Raw genomic sequence first — 7,858 nt, 5'->3', positions numbered from 1 at the left:
AGAATAACTCTTACAATTGAACAATATATTACTTGTTTGGTAGATCTTCTAAGATGAGTTTGCCAACTTAACATGACTTTAGACGCAGTTGAGGCGATGTCAACTAAAGTCCAAGTCGGAACTTTGGTCCTTTGCTTAATGCTTGTAAGATCCATGGAAATGTTGAACTCGGAAAGGTTGCAACTACCAAGTTATTAGATACTATTCCATAAAGTTCTGTAAGTTATGTAATAATGGCTAATTTGTATAACTCTGGGTAAGTGGAAAGATACGAATACTATGCGAAACTTGATTGATGGTAAGAGAATGACTAAAGAATTTGGCTGGATCCATGTTCAGGTCAATGGTTAATTTCATATTTGTAATGGTAAATTAGTGACATGTTAGGTTAGTCAATATTCTTAAGACTAAGACTATATATAACTAAATATTACTCTTCAAAAAGGTAGTAAAATACCAAAAGTAGTAACTGAAAATATCATAACTTTATTGTCCTTTCTGTCGTCGGGATCTTGCATTATTTTAAAATCGAAAGATTTTAAAATTTAAATCGCGATTTTAATAACCATATTGTCATACATTACTTGATTGATGATTACTTCTATGTTAGTATTAAAGTAGATTATAAAAAGAGATGTTATTTTTTTGTAAAATCACCTTTTGAATATACATCACTAAATTCAACTAGAGACATTTAAATTCTTCTAAAAAAAATTATTTAAACCCTTTTTTAGTTTTGAAAAATATATTAGTTTTATATATAATTTGACTCGTGAATTTGACTTTATTATTAATAAAATAAAGGTTTTTGTTATTGTTGAACAATACATACCTCAAATGAACTATATGTATTTATTTTACCACTTTTATGTATATATTTCGTTTTACGAATGATAATATTTGATTTTCTATTCACATTCATTAATCAAAATTAACAATTAGCAAGGTAGCATAAGCTGACATTATACTATTATACTGTAAAAGTTCACAATGATACATTTAACATATTACTCTATTTTTCAGTATCCTTACAACTTTTCCTATGCCCACCTACCTGTAAAAGTCCACAATGATACATTTAACATATTACTCTATTTTTCAGTATCCTTACAACTTTTCCTATGCCCACCTAATGCACTTCCACTGGCAAAAACTCGATTGCAGGTTTTGCATTTGTAAGTTTGGTCGGGTTTGGTCATTTTGATAAATTTGCTACTTGTGTTGCTCTTCTTTGGACTCTTATCTGAATTCGAAGGTAGTTCCGGTTGCGCTATAAACTTCGTTTTTGGGATTTTTTCCGGATTGTAATTCTTGTTTGGATCGTTGCCGCTTCCGCTTCCGCTTGTAGCCATGGCCCACTACAGAAAAAGTGATATATTAATTAAAAAAAGTAATCAATTAATAAATATATAAATGTTTACATAAATGTTTACACTAAATGAAATAATATATAATAAATAAAAAATCGTAACAAACGCCTTCACTTCTCTCTCTCTCTCTCTCTCTCTGAAACTGCTCGCCGAAAATCGCCACCGCCGTGCCGGGAATCGCCCACGGCGGCGGCGGAGGCCTGATCCTCACCAAATCACTTCAATCGCATTCTTTTCTTCCTCTTAAGAAAGATTATCATCTTAATTTCAACAAATTTCCAGCTGTCGCACGCTCGAGAAAAAGAACAGTTTCCGGCGAGCGGTTTACGCCGCCGACCACCGTGAGCCACCATCTTAGACCTCTTCTTCCTAATTTCGAGTTTAGCCTAACGTGATTCGTCATTAATCTCTCGTTCTCACTCTCTAATCCTCAAAACGAAACGAACAAAAAACCTAAATGATATCAACCGGTTTACACTACAAATTCGATCCAATTAGAAGCTGGCATGAGAAAGAATGTGAGAATCGAAAGATTATAGCGTTTACCTGGGGAGTATGAAGGTTGAAGATAATTGCTGAGGAAAACCAGAGGTAATTGCTGCGAGATTGAGCGCCCGATGAAGGTGATGTGCGTCGAATGTATGTGGTGAGGTTGTTGTTAGTTATGCTTTCTGCGAGTGAGAGAGATGAATGCGTGTTGTGCGTTCTTGAGAGAGTAGAGTCAATGGAGGCTAAGCTCAGTTGAAACGAGACTTCGAGGTGAAGTCTCGCACAACAATGGTGAGAGAAAGAGTGAGGGAATTGAGAGTGATTGAAGATGAATGGTGTGTGTCGAGGGAAGAGATGATAAAGAGAGGATTGAAGGTGATGATAGGTTGAAGATGAGAAAATGGTGGACGAAGTGAAGAGATGAAGAAAGTGAAGAGAGGACCTTCAAGAATGAAGAAAGTGAAAGTGATGAGAAAATGGTGGACGAAGTGAAGAGATGATGAAAGGTTTGTTCCCTTTTTTCCTCCTGTTTGTAACTGATTCATCACAATTCTGATTCTTCTAGTGATTCTATTGGAGGTTCTTAGAGGGTAGTTAGAGATTCTATTATAAATTGGTTATGTGATGGTTAGGAGTTAGTTAGGAATCCCTTAGAAGTTCGTTAAGTTAGTTATGTTGTTTAGAAATTAGTTACAAACAGTTAGTTACTAATTAACTGTCAGTTGGAATTGAGGGTTAGTTATGGGAATGTGGAACTGTTTGATTCAGTTAGTTTAAACTGTTATAAGTTGGTTACATGTTATTAGAGTAAGTTAGTTGCTAAACTGTTTGGAACTGTGTTAGACTCACTACAAAAAATATACTAAATAGAAGAGGTTAAAGTGTAGGAGTTTTAAAAAAGAGCCTCAATTTACTTAAAAAAAGGAAACACCCAAGTAAAAGAGGTTAAAGTGCAGGGTTTTTAAAAACCGACCCTAAATTACTTCATAAAATTATAGTTTTAATTTTTAACCCTTTTTTTTGGTAAAGAAAAAAGATTAACTCTGTTTTAGAAATATTTGGATTAATTAAAGGAAGGGGTTTCGATAACTGTGTTAAATGTTCCCAAATTTTCCCCAAGTTCAATTTCATCCCATTTTCTTCTTATTGAAATGAACTCATCCTTTTCAACCTTTTCCACTCACATATAATTTCACCCATTTTCTTTTGATTTTCCCTTTCTCCTCCACGCTTGACTCACTTGTTTCCTCCACGTCGTGTTTGATTTCATCTTTCCTGTTACACTATAAAACTAACTTTATGTAATTTATAAACCTGAGTTCTAATATGAGATAATTAGATATAAACCTGAGTTTCTAATCTGAGAATTAGAAATATATTTTACACATTCTCAGATTCATTCTAAACCTATTATTTCTCTCATATCAGTTTTTTTAAGCATGTAAGGAAAACTCTAGGTCAAGATGAAATGTAATTCAACAGGTTTGGTTGTTCAAATTTTAGTTCCTATCTTCTATCGGAAAGTGGTCTTCTGACTATATAAGTGTAACTAACTCGCAACTACACTGCTAACAGATTTGGCAGCTAACTAATACGAACAATTATAAAATCTACAAAGAATATGAAGAATATCGACCTTCCCATCACCGATTGACACTCTTCCCATTCCCTGACTTTCGAACCGGATATCTCTTCGATCTCCAATCAGCCTGATTCCGACAAGTGATTTTACAGTCTTAACCTCCGTTCTGGGAATTCTGTGCGTGTGCACGGGTACCGGTGTGGTACGCTCATTTAGGTTATTAACTTATTCTATTGTATCTGATCTATTTAGGTTATTCTATTTTAACATTCAGATATGTGGTGGCGGAACTAACACATCGTTGTTATTCTTATTTGCAGAATTGAATTGACCTAGAATGGGAGTTGTACGTGAATGAATGTAAGGCAGAAGATGATGTTCTGCCGAACGACCTTCAACCACGATATTATGTGTTTGGCTCTCGGCATTCAAGTTTACCTCTTATTTTGTGTTTGACTTCTTCTAATTTATTAAAAAGTGTTTTATTTTCTTCTGTTTTTTTTATCTTTCTATCTTTCAATCATTGTATTGTTCATCAAGTGATTTGGCTTTACTATTGTTCTGGTACATAATAACCTTAAAAGTTATGTTTGCTGGCATGTTTTTGGTCTGATTTAATGGCCAGACAGAGAATACAGGGAGGCAATCAAGTGCTACCGAAATGCCCTGAGAATAGATCCTGACAATATTGAAATTCTGCGTGATTTATCACTCTTACAGGTATTGTCTTAAATTAATTTTACCTTTACTTTCTTCTTTATATTGTATATGAACTCAAAAAGTATATGAACACACAGTGTAATGGATTTAACTGAGCAAGAATGCTTTAAAAAACAAGAAAAGGTGGGAGAAACAGAAGGAGAAAAAGGCTGTTGCTGCTGCCCGTTCTTGATTGCATATCAATTCTCCCTGTCTCATTCCAACACATGCTGCCAACAAGTACATGTCTGATTAACACTAGCGGGATTGTTTGACTTAAGGCAGAAGGTAGTACAGGAATTACAGAGGCTACAACAGAAGGCATAAGAGAATTCAAAGGTTTGTAGTGTTTACTCTGTTTCCAAATCATTTCATTATATTCTTTGATTATGTATTTAAAGCTCTACAAAGATTTATTTTTCAAGTGTACAAGAAAGATCATACTTTTCCTCTAATCTTTCTTGGATTAAGATCATGATAGACTTGGGCTTTTATTGGGAGTTATGAGGAGATGACTTTGAGGAAAAATTAGGGGAGGGAAATGAGGGATGATATTAGAATAGAAAACTGGCCCACAAGCGGCGGGGAAATGGAAGATCACAGTTCACAGTAGATCAGAATGTAAATGTATTACTTTCTTATTCCAATGATACTTTCCTCGGGACAGTAACGACGAACCTAACTACATTGAAATACTACATTTGGTATCAGAAACATCGTGCTAATTCGAAATCCAATAGTAACCAATCAAATTCAAAGCAGCCTCTTGCTGTTGTTGAGTATGTACCTACAGTACCAACATGTACATAGACTCATAGAAGCATCAAAGCATATATACCTAATCATCAATCTATGTCTTTCCAGAACACTTCATAGGTGCTACATATTAAGGGCTTGCTACTGAATTGGAAGGGAAAATTGGACTAAGTCCATCAATTATACTCAAAGGATCCACTCTATAACAAGGTGATTTTATTTGTTATTTATAGTTAAACATGGATCTATTGGACTTTGACTAATATTACAGGAACTGTAATTCCTATAAATTGCCAATATTACTATAGGAACTGTAAAATAGTACAATTCCAGTTTAATAAATTACCTTAATTATAGGAACTGAATATTACTATAACTGATGCTTGGAACTGAATTATAGGAACATCCAGTATCTACCTGGATGCTACGGAACTGTGCTTGGTAGGAATACCATATATACTTGGAACTGCCAATTTACTATATTATTACTGTTCCAATTTAATTGCAGATTCTACTGTGCTATGCTTTGTAGATGCTTGAATCCCAACCAAAGACTTGGTATTACATAACTGAATTGTAGGAATACAACGCATATATGTTATGTGGTAGGAATACAATTCAGTATATGCTTCATCTAAAGTTTACTCAATTTCACATTCTTCTTCAAGCAAGAAAACATACCCAAACCGAAATATTTATAATATACACTATAGGCAACGGCAACGGCAACTAACAGACCAAAAAATGATCTCCAACTTCATGTTCAACAGGTGGATTGAATGTTATTGCACACTTTAGGGGTAACAATCATCATCATCATCATCATGGAACTGTATCTATGTTACATTTTTGTGTTTATCTGACTTGTCTTTAATGTGGTTATTAGGAGAACGGGAAGCAAACAATGCTGCAGCTAGGGAGGGTGGCAAAATCTAAGTTTGTTTTTCAGCCTCTTTGGGACATTCTGAATAGATATTGCCACTAAAATGGACAATATCAAATGATAACAGTGAATGTTCAACAGGTGCTTTGGAGGAAGATTTTGAAGATGAGAATGGGAGCAAAATCTTTTCTATCATAAAAATGTATTGTCGTACAGTGATGAAATTGTTGCGCAACAGGATATTTGGTTTGACTATGGTACGGCTGCTGAATGGGTGAAGAATAAGACGATGACATTATTGTTTATTTAAAAGCGCAAAACTTGAAGAATCAAGAGATATTAATGCCAATGGCTTTGAGCGAGAAGATAGATGAAGAGTTGAGGAAACTATTCATTAGTCATTAGTTTTCTAAGAAATCAACAACAACCACCCTCATCATCATCTTAAAATGGTATTTTAGTTTTAAATTTTCTTTACCAAACTCATGGTGTTCATATGCTGGATTGAATGTTATTGCAGTAGTAGTATGTTTTTCACTACCTTATTATGTTTGTAATATATATTTGAGTCAACTACTTATATACATATCCCGTATTTCAGGTTCAGAATTTTCACCTATAAAAATATACATCACAGAGGGTGTAAGAATCTATTTTTATGTCTCTTTTAATTTTCTTTCAGCTGTCGACTTCTACATTCTGATTTACTTATTGAACCAAGTCAATGGACTGTTCTATCCCCCTCTGTTTATCTGTCAATAAAACTATGCAGAATCTGATAAACTTTTGTTATTCATGTGTACTTTCTCTATTTTACTTTTTTGTTAAGCTGGATATAAAATTTGGCTGTAATATATATGCAAAGGGTATCAGCACCTACTTGGGAGCTGCTCCTATTGTTTAATGTCTTGAGAAGTGCCAAACCAACCAAATGTAATAATTACATCAAGACTTGCTGATGCTGATTTATTCTTTAGCACCTATGGTATGCAATCTAATATGTTTACTTCATATTTCCCATCTATGCCTCCTTCCTTAATTAATGCTTATTTTTTAAGTAGCATAATTGAGTTTTCATATATAATATTAAAAATAGTGTTTTACAAGTATTGAATTATATAGAATTTCTTCTGCAGTGTTTGTTATTCCAGTTTGATTGTTGGATGGAGTTCTGAATGATTAGGTTGACATACATGCAGGTTTATGAACTTGGTTGGAACTGGGACGAGTTAGAGCATCTAGCTCAAGGATCTCTGGCTGGTCATCTTATAGAATTTGCTCACCGAGATGTAATAATATAATATAAGTTAGATGTAGTGTGAAAGCAATGACTATTGAAATGACAACTTAAAAGCTCTGAAGTCACAATTCACATTTAATAGATTATAAATAGATATATCTATACATTGCAAGAAGGTATCTGATCGAGTTTTGCAAGTTCCATACATAAGAAAGTTTAAGCCTAATTCACATTTAATATTATTATTTTTGTAACTTTTCGTTTAAATCAAATTTTTTTACTAGTTAATTTGGAATTTTCCCAACTTAATTGGGAAATTAATTTGGGATTTTAAATAATGAGTAAATAAATTGCTGAGAAGTCAATATAATAATAACTGAAAACACAATCAATATTCTTTGTGTATTTTTACTAAAAAATTTATTAACTGAAAATGAAAAATTAAAAAATAATAATATGTTAAAAATCATGATAAATGATATATAGTTTAGATTTAATTTAATGAATTTATTTAATTACAAATTTTTCTTATGTAATATTATTAAATTATTTTATTTTTATTTAGCTCTAAGAAAATTTATTTTAGTATACAAAAATAATAATAATGTTAATAATAATATTTATATAAATAATATTATTTTTAATAGTAATTGTTGAATATTATATTATTATTAATATTAATTGATCAATTTTAAAAGAAATATATAAATAGAGTAGGTATTAATTTTCATTTTTAAATTAGTAGAAGACCCGTGCGTCCGCACGGGTAAGTTCATTTATATCTTAAAATCATTTGATAAAGTTTGGTCGTTATTTTGATATATAATTATTATTATAAA

At 32.6% G+C, this 7,858-nt stretch overlaps 1 long non-coding RNA gene across 19 annotated transcripts; it reads left to right on the top strand.

The window, feature by feature from the left end:
- Nucleotides 1–1,438: 1,438 nt before the first annotated feature.
- LOC131622235 (uncharacterized) lies at nt 1,439–7,194 on the top strand. Of its 19 annotated transcripts, XR_009289804.1 has the most exons (10): nt 1,440–2,365; nt 3,288–3,657; nt 3,762–4,161; nt 4,239–4,479; nt 5,005–5,106; nt 5,405–5,696; nt 5,783–6,231; nt 6,381–6,421; nt 6,645–6,764; nt 6,979–7,194. It is a non-coding gene; the product is annotated as an uncharacterized LOC131622235 (long non-coding RNA). The 19 variants fall into 19 exon arrangements; XR_009289798.1 differs by having other exon boundaries at nt 1,439–2,365; nt 3,288–3,341; nt 3,435–3,657; nt 5,783–6,764; XR_009289814.1 differs by having other exon boundaries at nt 1,439–2,365; nt 3,288–3,643; nt 3,762–3,873; nt 4,067–4,161; nt 5,783–6,764.
- The last annotated feature ends 664 nt before the right edge of the window (nt 7,195–7,858 follow it).

Source organism: Vicia villosa, unplaced genomic scaffold (assembly GCF_029867415.1).
Source record: "Vicia villosa cultivar HV-30 ecotype Madison, WI unplaced genomic scaffold, Vvil1.0 ctg.000025F_1_1, whole genome shotgun sequence".
Taxonomy (NCBI): domain Eukaryota; kingdom Viridiplantae; phylum Streptophyta; class Magnoliopsida; order Fabales; family Fabaceae; genus Vicia; species Vicia villosa.
The sequence above is the reverse complement of the archived record's forward strand: the minus strand, read 5'-3'. Positions and strand labels throughout refer to the sequence as shown.